We start from the raw sequence: 17277 nt of genomic DNA on the forward strand, positions 1-17277 counted from the left end.
GTCATTGTGACTCATTGTGCAAACATTCGTCCTTGTCATTGTGACTCGTTGTGTGAACTATTTGTTCTTGTTCGTTAGGCATTGTGACTCATGTAAACCATTTGTTCTTGTTATTGTGACTAATTGTGTGAACCACTTTTCCTTGTTCCTTAGGCATTGTGACTCGTCATGTGAACCATTTGTCCTTGTCATTGTAACTCCTTATGCGAACCATTTGTCCTTAGCATCGTGACTCATTGTGTGAACTATTTTTTCTTGTTCGTTAGGAATTGTGACTCATGTGAACCATTTGTCCTTGTCATTGTGTGAAATATTTGTCCATGTTCATTAGGCATTGTGACTCATTGTGCGAACTATTTGTCCATTTTTATTAGTTATTGTGACTCGTTGTGTGAACCATTTGTAGTTGTCATTGTCACTCGTTGTGTGAAGCATATGTCCTTGTCTCTTAGGCATTGTGACTCGTTGTCTGAACCATATCTCCATGTCATTGTGACTCATTGTGCAAACCATTCGTCCTTGTCATTGTGACTCGTTGTGTGAACTCTTTGTTCTTGTTCGTTAGGCATTGTGACTCATGTAAACCATTTGTTCTTGTCATTGTGACTAATTGTGTGAACCACTGATCCTTGTTCCTTAGGCATTGTGACTTGTTGTGTGAACCATTTGTCTTTGTCATTATGACTCATTGTGCGAACCATTTATCCTTGTCAATTTTACTTAGTGTGCGAACCATTTGTCCTTGTTTATTATTCATTGTGACTCGTTGTGTGAACCATTTCTCCTTATTCATAAGTCATTGGGACTCTTTGTGTGAACCATTTGTCCTTGTCATTGTGAACCATTTCTCCTTGTTCATTAGTTATTGTGACTCTTTGTGTCAACGATTTGTGATTGTGAGACTCGTTATGTGAACCATTTGTCCTTGTTCCTTAGGCATTGTGACTCGTCGTGTGAACCATTTGTCCTTGTCATCGTGACTCGTTGTGTGAACTATTCGTTCTTGTTCATTAGGCATTGTGACTCATTGTGCGAACCATTTGTCCATTTTTATTAGTTATTGTGACTCGTTGTGTGAACCATTTGTATTTGTCATTGTCACTCGTTGTGTGAACCATATGTCCTTGTTTCTTAGGCATTGTGACTCGTTGTGTGAACCGTTCCTCCATGTCAATGTGACTCATTGTGCAAACCATTCGTCCTTGTCATTGTGACTCGTTGTGTGAACTATTTGTTTTTGTTCGTTAGGCATTGTGACTCATGTAAACCATTTGTCCTTGTCATTGTGACTAATTGTGTGAACCACTTGTCCTTGTTCCTTAGGCATTGTGACTCGTTCAGTGAACCATTTGTCCTTGTTATTGTGAACCATTTCTCCTTGTTCATTAGTTATTGTGACTCTTTGTGTCAATGATTTGTCATTATGATACTTGTTATGTGAACCATTTGTCCTTGTTCCTTAGGCATTGTGACTCGTCGTGTGAACCATTTGTCCTTGTCATTGTGTGAATTATTTGTCCATGTTCATTAGGCATTGTGACTTATTGTGCGAACCATTTGTCCATTTTTATTAGTCATTGTGACTCGTTGTGTGAACCATTTGTATTTGTCATTGTCACTCGTTGTGTGAACCATATGTCCTTGTCTCTTAGGCATTATGACTCGTTGTGTGAACCATTTCTCCATGTCATTGTGACTCATTGTGCAAACCATTCGTCCTTGTCATTGTGACTCGTTGGGTGAACTATTTTTTCTTGTTCGTTAGGCATTGTGACTCATGGAAACCATTTGTTCTTGTCATTGTGAATAATTACGTGAACCACTGGTCCTTGTTCCTTAGGCATTGTGACTCGTCGTGTGAACCATTTGTCATTGTCATTGTAACTCCTTTTGCGAACCATTTGTCCTTGGCATCGTGACTCGTTGTGTGAATTATTTGTCCATGTTCATTACGCATTATGACTTATTGTGCGAACCATTTGTCCATTTTTATTAGTCATTGTGACTCGTTGTGTGAACCATTTGTATATGTCATTGTCACTCGTTGTGTGAACCATATGTCCTTGTCTCTTAGGCATTGTGACTCGTTGTGTGAACCATTTCTCCATGTCATTGTGACTCATTGTGCAAACATTCGTCCTTGTCATTGTGACTCGTTGTGTGAAGTATTTGTTCTTGTTCGTTAGGCATTGTGACTCATGTAAACCATTTGTTCTTGTCATTGTGACTAATTGTGTGAACCACTTGTCCTTGTTCCTTAGGCATTGTGACTCGTCATGTGAACCATTTGTCCTTGTCATTGTAACTCCTTATGCGAACCATTTGTCCTTGGCATCGTGACTCATTGTGTGAACTATTTGTTCTTGTTCGTTAGGAATTGTGACTCGTGTGAACCATTTGTCCTTGTCATTGTGTGAAATATTTGTCCATGTTCATTAGGCATTGTGACTCATTGTGCGAACCATTTGTCCATTTTTATTAGTCATTGTGACTCGTTGTGTGAACCATTTGTAGTTGTCATTGTCACTCGTTGTGTGAAGCATATGTCCTTGTCTCTTAGGCATTGTGACTCGTTGTGTGAACCATATCTCCATGTCATTGAGACTCATTGTGCAAACCATTCGTCCTTATCATTGTGACTCGTTGTGTGAACTCTTTGTTCTTGTTCGTTAGGCATTGTGACTCATGTAAACCATTTGTTCTTGTCATTGTGACTAATTGTGTGAACCACTAATCCTTGTTCCTTAGGCATTGTAACTCGTTGTGTGAACCATTTGTCTTTGTCATTGTGACTCATTGTGCGAACCATTTGTCCTGGTCAATTTTACTTAGTGTGCGAACCATTTGTCCTTGTTTATTATTCATTGTGACTCGTTGTGTGAACCATTTCTCCTTATTCATAAGTCATTGGGACTCTTTGTGTGAACCATTTGTCCTTGTCATTGTGAACCATTTCTCCTTGTTCATTAGTTATTGTGACTCTTTGTGTCAACGATTTTTTATTGTGAGACTCATTATGTGAACCATTTGTCCTTGTTCCTTAGGCATTGTGACTCGTCGTGTGAACCATTTGTCCTTGTCATTGTAACTCCTTATGCGAACCATTTGTCCTTGGCATCGTGACTCGTTATGTGAACCATTTGTCCTTGTTCCTTAGGCATTGTGACTCGTCGTGTGAACCATTTGTCCTTGTCATTGTGACTTATTGTGTGAAATATTTGTCCATGTTCAATAGGCATTGTGACTCGTTGTGCGAACCATTTGTCCATTTTTATTAGTCATTGTGACTCGTTGTGTGAACCATTTGTATTTTTCATTGTCACTCGTTGTGTGAAGCATATGTCCTTGTCTCTTAGGCATTGTGACTCGTTGTGTGAACCATATCTCCATGTCATTGTGACTCATGGTGCAAACCATTCGTCCTTGTCATTGTGACTCGTTGTGTGAACTCTTTGTTCTTGTTCGTTAGGCATTGTGACTCATATAAACCTTTTGTTCTTGTCATTGTGACTAATTGTGTGAACCACTGATCCTTGTTCCTTAGGCATTTTGACTCGTTGTGTGAACCATTTGTCTTTGTCATTGTGACTCATTATGCGAACCGTTTATTCTTGTCAATTTTACTTAGTGTGCGAACCATTTGTCCTTGTTTATTATTCATTGTGACTCGTTGTGTGAACCATTTCTCCTTATTTATAAGTCATTGGGACTCTTTGTGTGAACCATTTGTCCTTGTCATTGTGAACCATTTCTCCTTGTTAATTAGTTATTGTGACTCTTTGTGTCAACGATTTTTTATTGTGAGCCTCGTTATGTGAACCATTTGTCCTTGTTCCTTAGGCAATGTGACTCGTCGTGTGAACCATTTGTCATTGTCATTGTAACTCCTTATGCGAACCATTTGTCCTTGGCATCGTGACTCGTTGTGTGAATTATTTGTCCATGTTCATTACGCATTGTGACTTATTGTGCGAACCATTTGTCCATTTTTATTAGTCATTGTGACTCGTTGTGTGAACCATTTGTATTTGTCATTGTCACTCGTTGTGTGAACCATATGTCCTTGTCTCTTAGGCATTGTGACTCGTTGTGTGAACCATTTCTCCATGTCATTGTGACTCATTGTGCAAACATTCGTCCTTGTCATTGTGACTCGTTGTGTGAACTATTTGTTCTTGTTCGTTAGGCATTGTGACTCATGTAAACCATTTGTTCTTGTCATTGTGACTAATTGTGTGAACCACTTTTCCTTGTTCCTTAGGCATTGTGACTCGTCATGTGAACCATTTGTCCTTGTCATTGTAACTCCTTATGCGAACCATTTGTCCTTGGCATCGTGACTCATAGTGTGAACTATTTGTTCTTGTTCGTTATGAATTGTGACTCGTGTGAACCATTTGTCCTTGTCATTGTGTGAAATATTTGTCCATGTTCATTAGGCATTGTGACTCATTGTGCGAACTATTTGTCCATTTTTATTAGTCATTGTGACTCGTTGTGTGAACCATTTGTAGTTGTCATTGTCACTCGTTGTGTGAAGCATATGTCCTTGTCTCTTAGGCATTGTGACTCGTTGTGTGAACCATATCTCCATGTCATTGTGACTCATTGTGCAAACCATTCGTCCTTGTCATTGTGACTCGTTGTGTGAACTCTTTGTTCTTGTTCGTTAGGCATTGTGACTCATGTAAACCATTTGTTTTTGTCATTGTGACTAATTGTGTGAACCACTGATCCTTGTTCCTTAGGCATTGTGACTTGTTGTGTGAACCATTTGTCTTTGTCATTGTCACTCATTGTGCGAACCATTTATCCTTGTCAATTTTACTTAGTGTGCGAACCATTTGTCCTTGTTTATTATTCATTGTGACTCGTTGTGTGAACCATTTCTCCTTATTCATAAGTCATTGGGACTCTTTGTGTGAACCATTTGTCCTTGTCATTGTGAACCATTTCTCCTTGTTCATTAGTTATTGTGACTCTTTGTGTCAACGATTTGTCATTGTGAGACTCGTTATGTGAACCATTTGTCCTTGTTCCTTAGGCATTGTGACTCGTCGTGTGAACCATTTGTCCTTGTCATCGTGACTCGTTGTGTGAACTATTCGTTCTTGTTCATTAGGCATTGTGACTCATTGTGCGAACCATTTGTCCATTTTTATTAGTTATTGTGACTCGTTGTGTGAACCATTGTATTTGTCATTGTCACTCGTTGTGTGAACCATATGTCCTTGTTTCTTAGACATTGTGACTCATTGTGTGAACCGTTCCTCCATGTCAATGTGACTCATTGTGCAAACCATTCGTCCTTGTCATTGTGACTCGTTGTGTGAACTATTTGTTTTTGTTCGTTAGGCATTGTGACTCATGTAAACCATTTGTCCTTGTCATTGTGACTAATTGTGTGAACCACTTGTCCTTGTTTCTTAGGCATTGTGACTCGTTCTGTGAACCATTTGTCCTTGTTATTGTGAACCATTTCTCCTTGTTCATTAGTTATTGTGACTCTTTGTGTCAATGATTTGTCATTGTGAGACTTGTTATGTGAACCATTTGTAATTGTTCCTTAGGCATTGTGACTCGTCGTGTGAACCATTTGTCCTTGTCATTATAACTCCTTATGCGAACCATTTGTCCTTGGCATCGTGACTCGTTATGTGAACCATTTGTCCTTGTTCCTTAGGCATTGTGACTCGTCGTGTGAACCATTTGTCCTTGTCATTGTGACTCATTGTGTGAAATATTTGTCCATGTTCATTAGGCATTGTGACTCATTGTGCGAACCATTTGTCTATTTTTATTAGTCATTGTGACTCGTTGTGTGAACCATTTGTATTTATCATTGTCACTCGTTGTGTGAAGCATATGTCCTTGTCTCTTAGGCATTGTGACTCATTGTGTGAACCATATCTACATGTCATTGTGACTCATTGTGCAAACCATTCGTCCTTGTCATTGTGACTCGTTGTGTGAACTCTTTGTTCTTGTTCGTTAGGCATAGTGACTCATGTAAACCATTTGTTCTTGTCATTGTGACTAATTGTGTGAACCACTGATCCTTGTTCCTTAAGCATTGTGACTCGTTGTGTGAACCATTTGTCTTTGTCATTGTGACTCATTATGCGAACCATTTGTCCTTGTCAATTTTACTTAGTGTGCGAACCATTTGTCCTTGTTTATTATTCATTGTGACTCGTTGTGTGAACCATTTCTCCTTATTTGTAAGTCATTGGGACTCTTTGTGTGAACCATTTGTCCTTGTCATTGTGAACCATTTCTCCTTGTTCATTAGTTATTGTGACTCTTTGTATCAACGATTTTTTATTGTGAGACTCGTTATGTGAACCATTTGTCCTTGTTCCTTAGGCATTGTGACTCGTCGTGTGAACCATTTGTCATTGTCATTGTAACTCCTTATGCGAACCATTTGTCCTTGGCATCGTGACTCGTTGTGTGAATTATTTGTCCATGTTCATTACGAATTATGACTTATTGTGCGAACCATTTGTCCATTTTTATTAGTCATTGTGACTCGTTGTGTAAACCATTTGTATTTGTCATTGTCACTCGTTGTGTGAACCATATGTCCTCGTCTCTTAGGCATTGTGACTCGTTGTGTGAACCATTTCTCCATGTCATTGTGACTCATTGTGCAAACATTCGTCCTTGTCATTGTGACTCGTTGTGTGAAGTATTAGTTCTTGTTCGTTAGGCATTGTGACTCATGTAAACCATTTGTTCTTGTCATTGTGACTAATTGTGTGAACCACTTGTCCTTGTTCCTTAGGCATTGTGACTCGTCATGTGAACCATTTGTCCTTGTCATTGTAACTCCTTATGCGAACCATTTGTCCTTGGCATCGTAACTCATTGTGTGAACTATTTGTCCATGTTCATTAGGCATTGTGACTCATTGTGCGAACCATTTGTCCATTTTTATTAGTCATTGTGACTCGTTGTGTGAACCATTTGTAGTTGTCATTGTCACTCGTTGTGTGAAGCATATGTCCTTGTCTCTTAGGCATTGTGACTCGTTGTGTGAACCATATCTCCATGTCATTGTGACTCATTGTGCAAACCATTCGTCCTTGTCATTGTGACTCGTTGTGTGAACTCTTTGTTCTTGTTCGTTAGGCATTGTGACTCATGTAAACCATTTGTTCTTGTCATTGTGACTAATTGTGTGAACCACTGATCCTTGTTCCTTAGGCATTGTGACTCGTTGTGTGAACCATTTGTCTTTGTCATTGTGACTCATTGTGCGAACCATTTGTCCTGGTCAATTTTACTTAGTGTGCGAACCATTTGTCCTTGTTTATTATTCATTGTGACTCGTTGTGTGAACCATTTCTCCTTATTCATAAGTCATTGGGACTCTTTGTGTGAACCATTTGTCCTTGTCATTGTGAACCATTTCTCCTTGTTCATTAGTTATTGTGACTCTTTGTGTCAACGATTTTTTATTATGAGACTCATTATGTGAACCATTTGTCCTTGTTCCTTAGGCATTGTGACTCGTCGTGTGAACCATTTGTCCTTGTCATTGTAACTCCTTATGCGAACCTTTTCTCCTTGGCATCGTGACTCGTTATGTGAACCATTTGTCCTTGTTCCTTAGGCATTGTGACTCGTCGTGTGAACCATTTGTCCTTGTCATTGTGACTTATTGTGTGAAATATTTGTCCATGTTCAATAGGCATTGTGACTCGTTGTGCGAACCATTTGTCCATTTTTATTAGTCATTGTGACTCGTTGTGTGAACCATTTGTATTTGTCATTGTCACTCGTTGAGTGAAGCATATGTCCTTGTCTCTTAGGCATTGTGACTCGTTGTGTGAACCATATCTCCATGTCATTGTGACTCATTGTGCAAACCATTCATCCTTGTCATTGTGACTCGTTGTGTGAACTCTTTGTTCTTGTTCGTTAGGCATTGTGACTCATGTAAACCATTTGTTCTTGTCATTGTGACTAATTGTGGGAACCACTGATCCTTGTTCCTTAGGCATTTTGACTCGTTGTGTGAACCATTTGTCTTTGTCATTGTGACTCATTATGCGAACCATTTGTCCTTGTCAATTTTACTTAGTGTGCGAACCATTTGTCCTTGTTTATTATTCATTGTGACTCGTTGTGTGAACCATTTCTCCTTATTTATAAGTCATTGGGACTCTTTGTGTGAACCATTTTTCCTTGTCATTGTGAACCATTTCTCCTTGTTCATTAGTTATTGTGACTCTTTGTGTCAACAATTTTTTATTGTGAGACTCGTTATGTGAACCATTTGTCCTTGTTCCTTAGGCATTGTGACTCGTCGTGTGAACCATTTGTCATTGTCATTGTAACTCCTTATGCGAACCATTTGTCCTTGGCATCGTGACTCGTTGTGTGAATTATTTGTCCATGTTCATTACGAATTATGACTTATTGTGCGAACCATTTGTCCATTTTTATTGGTCATTGTGACTCGTTGTGTAAACCATTTGTATTTGTCATTGTCACTCGTTGTGTGAACCATATGTCCTCGTCTCTTAGGCATTGTGACTCGTTGTGTGAACCATTTCTCCATGTCATTGTGACTCATTGTGCAAACATTCGTCCTTGTCATTGTGACTCGTTGTGTGAAGTATTAGTTCTTGTTCGTTAGGCATTGTGACTCATGTAAACCATTTGTTCTTGTCATTGTGACTAATTGTGTGAACCACTTGTCCTTGTTCCTTAGGCATTGTGACTCGTCATGTGAACCATTTGTCCTTGTCATTGTAACTCCTTATGCGAACCATTTGTCCTTGGCATCGTAACTCATTGTGTGAACTATTTGTCCATGTTCATTAGGCATTGTGACTCATTGTGCGAACCATTTGTCCATTTTTATTAGTCATTGTGACTCGTTGTGTGAACCATTTGTAGTTGTCATTGTCACTCGTTGTGTGAAGCATATGTCCTTGTCTCTTAGGCATTGTGACTCGTTGTGTGAACCATATCTCCATGTCATTGTGACTCATTGTGCAAACCATTCGTCCTTGTCATTGTGACTCGTTGTGTGAACTCTTTGTTCTTGTTCGTTAGGCATTGTGACTCATGTAAACCATTTGTTCTTGTCATTGTGACTAATTGTGTGAACCACTGATCCTTGTTCCTTAGGCATTGTGACTCGTTGTGTGAACCATTTGTCTTTGTCATTGTGACTCATTGTGCGAACCATTTGTCCTGGTCAATTTTACTTATTGTGCGAACCATTTGTCCTTGTTTATTATTCATTGTGACTCGTTGTGTGAACCATTTCTCCTTATTCATAAGTCATTGGGACTCTTTGTGTGAACCATTTGTCCTTGTCATTGTGAACCATTTCTCCTTGTTCATTAGTTATTGTGACTCTTTGTGTCAACGATTTTTTATTATGAGACTCATTATGTGAACCATTTGTCCTTGTTCCTTAGGCATTGTGACTCGTCGTGTGAACCATTTGTCCTTGTCATTGTAACTCCTTATGCGAACCATTTGTCCTTGGCATCGTGACTCGTTATGTGAACCATTTGTCCTTGTTCCTTAGGCATTGTGACTCGTCGTGTGAACCATTTGTCCTTGTCATTGTGACTTATTGTGTGAAATATTTGTCCATGTTCAATAGGCATTGTGACTCGTTGTGCGAACCATTTGTCCATTTTTATTAGTCATTGTGACTCGTTGTGTGAACCATTTGTATTTGTCATTGTCACTCGTTGAGTGAAGCATATGTCCTTGTCTCTTAGGCATTGTGAGTCGTTGTGTGAACCATATCTCCATGTCATTGTGACTCATTGTGCAAACCATTCATCCTTGTCATTGTGACTCGTTGTGTGAACTCTTTGTTCTTGTTCGTTAGGCATTGTGACTCATGTAAACCATTTGTTCTTGTCATTGTGACTAATTGTGGGAACCACTGATCCTTGTTCCTTAGGCATTTTGACTCGTTGTGTGAACCATTTGTCTTTGTCATTGTGACTCATTATGCGAACCATTTGTCCTTGTCAATTTTACTTAGTGTGCGAACCATTTGTCCTTGTTTATTATTCATTGTGACTCGTTGTGTGAACCATTTCTCCTTATTTATAAGTCATTGGGACTCTTTGTGTGAACCATTTTTCCTTGTCATTGTGAACCATTTCTCCTTGTTCATTAGTTATTGTGACTCTTTGTGTCAACAATTTTTTCTTGTGAGACTCGTTATGTGAACCATTTGTCCTTGTTCCTTAGGCATTGTGACTCGTCGTGTGAACCATTTGTCATTGTCATTGTAACTCCTTATGCGAACCATTTTTCCTTGGCATCGTGACTCGTTGTGTGAATTTTTTGTCCATGTTCATTACGCATTGTGACTTATTGTGCGAACCATTTGTCCATTTTTATTAGTCATTGTGACTCGTTGTGTGAACCATTTGTATTTGTCATTGTCACTCGTTGTGTGAACCATATGTCTTTGTCTCTTAGGCATTGTGACTCGTTGTGTGAACCATTTCTCCATGTCATTGTGACTCATTGTGAAAACATTCGTCCTTGTCATTGTGACTCGTTGTGTGAACTATTTGTTCTTGTTCGTTAGGCATTGTGCCTCATATAACCCATTTGTTCTTGTCATTGTGACTAATTGTGTGAACCACTTTTCCTTGTTCCTTAGGCATTGTGACTCGTCATGTGAACCATTTGTCCTTGTCATTGTAACTTCTTATGCGAACCATTTGTCCTTGGCATCGTGACTCATTGTGTGAACTATTTGTTCTTGTTCGTTAGGAATTGTGACTCGTGTGAACCATTTGTCCTTGTCATTGTGTGAAATATTTGTCCATGTTCATTAGGCATTGTGACTCATTGTGCGAACCATTTGTCCATTTTTATTAGTCATTGTGACTCGTTGTGTGAACCATTTGTAGTTGTCATTGTCACTCGTTGTGTGAAGCATATGTCCTTGTCTCTTAGGCATTGTGACTCGTTGTGTGAACCATATCTCCATGTCATTGTGACTCATTGTGCAAACCATTCGTCCTTGTCATTGTGACTCGTTGTGTGAACTCTTTGTTCTTGTTCGTTAGGCATTGTGACTCATGTAAACCATTTGTTCTTGTCATTGTGACTAATTGTGTGAACCACTGATCCTTGTTCCTTAGGCATTGTGACTCGTTGTGTGAACCATTTGTCTTTGTCATTGTGACTCATTGTGCGAACCATTTGTCCTGGTCAATTTTACTTATTGTGCGAACCATTTGTCCTTGTTTATTATTCATTGTGACTCGTTGTGTGAACCATTTCTCCTTATTCATAAGTCATTGGGACTCTTTGTGTGAACCATTTGTCCTTGTCATTGTGAACCATTTCTCCTTGTTCATTAGTTATTGTGACTCTTTGTGTCAACGATTTTTTATTATGAGACTCATTATGTGAACCATTTGTCCTTAATCCTTAGGCATTGTGACTCGTCGTGTGAACCATTTGTCCTTGTCATTGTAACTCCTTATGCGAACCATTTGTCCTTGGCATCGTGACTCGTTATGTGAACCATTTGTCCTTGTTCCTTAGGCATTGTGACTCGTCGTGTGAACCATTTGTCCTTGTCATTGTGACTTATTGTGTGAAATATTTGTCCATGTTCAATAGGCATTGTGACTCGTTGTGCGAACCATTTGTCCATTTTTATTAGTCATTGTGACTCGTTGTGTGAACCATTTGTATTTGTCATTGTCACTCGTTGAGTGAAGCATATGTCCTTGTCTCTTAGGCATTGTGACTCGTTGTGTGAACCATATCTCCATGTCATTGTGACTCATTGTGCAAACCATTCATCCTTGTCATTGTGACTCGTTGTGTGAACTCTTTGTTCTTGTTCGTTAGGCATTGTGACTCATGTAAACCATTTGTTCTTGTCATTGTGACTAATTGTGGGAACCACTGATCCTTGTTCCTTAGGCATTTTGACTCGTTGTGTGAACCATTTGTCTTTGTCATTGTGACTCATTATGCGAACCATTTGTCCTTGTCAATTTTACTTAGTGTGCGAACCATTTGTCCTTGTTTATTATTCATTGTGACTCGTTGTGTGAACCATTTCTCCTTATTTATAAGTCATTGGGACTCTTTGTGTGAACCATTTTTCCTTGTCATTGTGAACCATTTCTCCTTGTTCATTAGTTATTGTGACTCTTTGTGTCAACAATTTTTTATTGTGAGACTCGTTATGTGAACCATTTGTCCTTGTTCCTTAGGCATTGTGACTCGTCGTGTGAACCATTTGTCATTGTCATTGTAACTCCTTATGCGAACCATTTTTCCTTGGCATCGTGACTCGTTGTGTGAATTTTTTGTCCATGTTCATTACGCATTGTGACTTATTGTGCGAACCATTTGTCCATTTTTATTAGTCATTGTGACTCGTTGTGTGAACCATTTGTATTTGTCATTGTCACTCGTTGTGTGAACCATATGTCTTTGTCTCTTAGGCATTGTGACTCGTTGTGTGAACCATTTCTCCATGTCATTGTGACTCATTGTGAAAACATTCGTCCTTGTCATTGTGACTCGTTGTGTGAACTATTTGTTCTTGTTCGTTAGGCATTGTGACTCATATAACCCATTTGTTCTTGTCATTGTGACTAATTGTGTGAACCACTTTTCCTTGTTCCTTAGGCATTGTGACTCGTCATGTGAACCATTTGTCCTTGTCATTGTAACTCCTTATGCGAACCATTTGTCCTTGGCATCGTGACTCATTGTGTGAACTATTTGTTCTTGTTCGTTAGGAATTGTGACTCGTGTGAACCATTTGTCCTTGTCATTGTGTGAAATATTTGTCCATGTTCATTAGGCATTGTGACTCATTGTGCGAACCATTTGTCCATTTTTATTAGTCATTGTGACTCGTTGTGTGAACCATTTGTAGTTGTCATTGTCACTCGTTGTGTGAAGCATATGTCCTTGTCTCTTAGGCATTGTGACTCGTTGTGTGAACCATATCTCAATGTCATTGTGACTCATTGTGCAAACCATTCGTCCTTGTCATTGTGACTCGTTGTGTGAACTCTTTGTTCTTGTTCGTTAGGCATTGTGACTCATGTAAACCATTTGTTCTTGTCATTGTGACTAATTGTGTGAACCACTGATCCTTGTTCCTTAGGCATTGTGACTCGTTGTGTGAACCATTTGTCTTTGTCATTGTGACTCATTGTGCGAACCATTTATCCTTGTCAATTTTACTTAGTGTGCGAACCATTTGTCCTTGTTTATTATTCATTGTGACTCGTTGTGTGAACCATTTCTCCTTATTCATAAGTCATTGGGACTCTTTGTGTGAACCATTTGTCCTTGTCATTGTGAACCATTTCTCCTTGTTCATTAGTTATTGTGACTCTTTGTGTCAACGATTTTTTATTATGAGACTCATTATGTGAACCATTTGTCCTTGTTCCTTAGGCATTGTGACTCGTCGTGTGAACCATTTGTCCTTGTCATTGTAACTCCTTATGCGAACCATTTGTCCTTGGCATCGTGACTCGTTATGTGAACCATTTTTCCTTGTTCCTTAGGCATTGTGACTCGTCGTGTGAACCATTTGTCCTTGTCATTGTGACTTATTGTGTGAAATATTTGTCCATGTTCAATAGGCATTGTGACTCGTTGTGCGAACCATTTGTCCATTTTTATTAGTCATTGTGACTCGTTGTGTGAACCATTTGTATTTGTCATTGTCACTCGTTGAGTGAAGCATATGTCCTTGTCTCTTAGGCATTGTGACTCGTTGTGTGAACCATATCTCCATGTCATTGTGACTCATTGTGCAAACCATTCATCCTTGTCATTGTGACTCGTTGTGTGAACTCTTTGTTCTTGTTCGTTAGGCATTGTGACTCATGTAAACCATTTGTTCTTGTCATTGTGACTAATTGTGGGAACCACTGATCCTTGTTCCTTAGGCATTTTGACTCGTTGTGTGAACCATTTGTCTTTGTCATTGTGACTCATTATGCGAACCATTTGTCCTTGTCAATTTTACTTAGTGTGCGAACCATTTGTCCTTGTTTATTATTCATTGTGACTCGTTGTGTGAACCATTTCTCCTTATTCATAAGTCATTGGGACTCTTTGTGTGAACCATTTGTCCTTGTCATTGTGAACCATTTCTCCTTGTTCATTAGTTATTGTGACTCTTTGTGTCAACGATTTTTTATTATGAGACTCATTATGTGAACCATTTGTCCTTGTTCCTTAGGCATTGTGACTCGTCGTGTGAACCATTTGTCCTTGTCATTGTAACTCCTTATGCGAACCATTTGTCCTTGGCATCGTGACTCGTTATGTGAACCATTTTTCCTTGTTCCTTAGGCATTGTGACTCGTCGTGTGAACCATTTGTCCTTGTCATTGTGACTTATTGTGTGAAATATTTGTCCATGTTCAATAGGCATTGTGACTCGTTGTGCGAACCATTTGTCCATTTTTATTAGTCATTGTGACTCGTTGTGTGAACCATTTGTATTTGTCATTGTCACTCGTTGAGTGAAGCATATGTCCTTGTCTCTTAGGCATTGTGACTCGTTGTGTGAACCATATCTCCATGTCATTGTGACTCATTGTGCAAACCATTCATCCTTGTCATTGTGACTCGTTGTGTGAACTCTTTGTTCTTGTTCGTTAGGCATTGTGACTCATGTAAACCATTTGTTCTTGTCATTGTGACTAATTGTGGGAACCACTGATCCTTGTTCCTTAGGCATTTTGACTCGTTGTGTGAACCATTTGTCTTTGTCATTGTGACTCATTATGCGAACCATTTGTCCTTGTCAATTTTACTTAGTGTGCGAACCATTTGTCCTTGTTTATTATTCATTGTGACTCGTTGTGTGAACCATTTCTCCTTATTTATAAGTCATTGGGACTCTTTGTGTGAACCATTTTTCCTTGTCATTGTGAACCATTTCTCCTTGTTCATTAGTTATTGTGACTCTTTGTGTCAACGATTTTTTATTGTGAGACTCGTTATGTGAACCATTTTTCCTTGTTCCTTAGGCATTGTGACTCGTCGTGTGAACCATTTGTCATTGTCATTGTAACTCCTTATGCGAACCATTTTTCCTTGGCATCGTGACTCGTTGTGTGAATTATTTGTCCATGTTCATTACGCATTGTGGCTTATTGTGCGAACCATTTGTCCATTTTTATTAGTCATTGTGACTCGTTGTGTGAACCATTTGTATTTGTCATTGTCACTCGTTGTGTGAACCATATGTCCTTGTCTCTTAGGCATTGTGACTCGTTGTGTGAACCATTTCTCCATGTCATTGTGACTCATTGTGAAAACATTCGTCCTTGTCATTGTGACTCGTTGTGTGAACTATTTGTTCTTGTTCGTTAGGCATTGTGACTCATATAACCCATTTGTTCTTGTCATTGTGACTAATTGTGTGAACCACTTTTCCTTGTTCCTTAGGCATTGTGACTCGTCATGTGAACCATTTGTCCTTGTCATTGTAACTCCTTATGCGAACCATTTGTCCTTGGCATCGTGACTCATTGTGTGAACTATTTGTTCTTGTTCGTTAGGAATTGTGACTCTTGTGAACCATTTGTCCTTGTCATTGTGTGAAATATTTGTCCATGTTCATTAGGCATTGTGACTCATTGTGCGAACCATTTGTCCATTTTTATTAGTCATTGTGACTCGTTGTGTGAACCATTTGTAGTTGTCATTGTCACTCGTTGTGTGAAGCATATGTCCTTGTCTCTTAGGCATTGTGACTCGTTGTGTGAACCATATCTCCATATCATTGTGACTCATTGTGCAAACCATTCGTCCTTGTCATTGTGACTCGTTGTGTGAACTCTTTGTTCTTTTTCGTTAGGCATTGTGACTCATGTAAACCATTTGTTCTTGTCATTGTGACTAATTGTGTGAACCACTGATCCTTGTTCCTTAGGCATTGTGACTCGTTGTGTGAACCATTTGTCTTTGTCATTGTGACTCATTGTGCGAACCATTTATCCTTGTCAATTTTACTTAGTGTGCGAACCATTTGTCCTTGTTTATTATTCATTGTGACTCGTTGTGTGAACCATTTCTCCTTATTCAAAAGTCATTGGGACTCTTTGTGTGAACCATTTGTCCTTGTCATTGTGAACCATTTCTCCTTGTTCATTAGTTATTGTGACTCTTTGTGTCAACGATTTTTTATTATGAGACTCATTATGTGAACCATTTGTCCTTGTTCCTTAGGCATTGTGACTCGTCGTGTGAACCATTTGTCCTTGTCATTGTAACTCCTTATGCGAACCATTTGTCCTTGGCATCGTGACTCGTTATGTGAACCATTTTTCCTTGTTCCTTAGGCATTGTGACTCGTCGTGGGAACCATTTGTCCTTGTCATTGTGACTTATTGTGTGAAATATTTGTCCATGTTCAATAGGCATTGTGACTCGTTGTGCGAACCATTTGTCCATTTTTATTAGTCATTGTGACTCGTTGTGTGAACCATTTGTATTTGTCATTGTCACTCGTTGAGTGAAGCATATGTCCTTGTCTCTTAGGCATTGTGACTCGTTGTGTGAACCATATCTCCATGTCATTGTGACTCATTGTGCAAACCATTCATCCTTGTCATTGTGACTCGTTGTGTGAACTCTTTGTTCTTGTTCGTTAGGCATTGTGACTCATGTAAACCATTTGTTCTTGTCATTGTGACTAATTGTGGGAACCACTGATCCTTGTTCCTTAGGCATTTTGACTCGTTGTGTGAACCATTTGTCTTTGTCATTGTGACTCATTATGCGAACCATTTGTCCTTGTCAATTTTACTTAGTGTGCGAACCATTTGTCCTTGTTTATTATTCATTGTGACTCGTTGTGTGAACCATTTCTCCTTATTCAAAAGTCATTGGGACTCTTTGTGTGAACCATTTGTCCTTGTCATTGTGAACCATTTCTCCTTGTTCATTAGTTATTGTGACTCTTTGTGTCAACGATTTTTTATTATGAGACTAATTATGTGAACCATTTGTCCTTGTTCCTTAGGCATTGTGACTCGTCGTGTGAACCATTTGTCCTTGTCATTGTAACTCCTTATGCGAACCATTTGTCCTTGGCATCGTGACTCGTTATGTGAACCATTTTTCCTTGTTCCTTAGGCATTGTGACTCGTCGTGGGAACCATTTGTCCTTGTCATTGTGACTTATTGTGTGAAATATTTGTCCATGTTCAATAGGCATTGTGACTCGTTGTGCGAACCATTTGTCCATTTTTATTAGTCATTGTGACT

This window comes from Silene latifolia, chromosome Y (genome assembly GCF_048544455.1).
Source record: "Silene latifolia isolate original U9 population chromosome Y, ASM4854445v1, whole genome shotgun sequence".
Taxonomy (NCBI): domain Eukaryota; kingdom Viridiplantae; phylum Streptophyta; class Magnoliopsida; order Caryophyllales; family Caryophyllaceae; genus Silene; species Silene latifolia.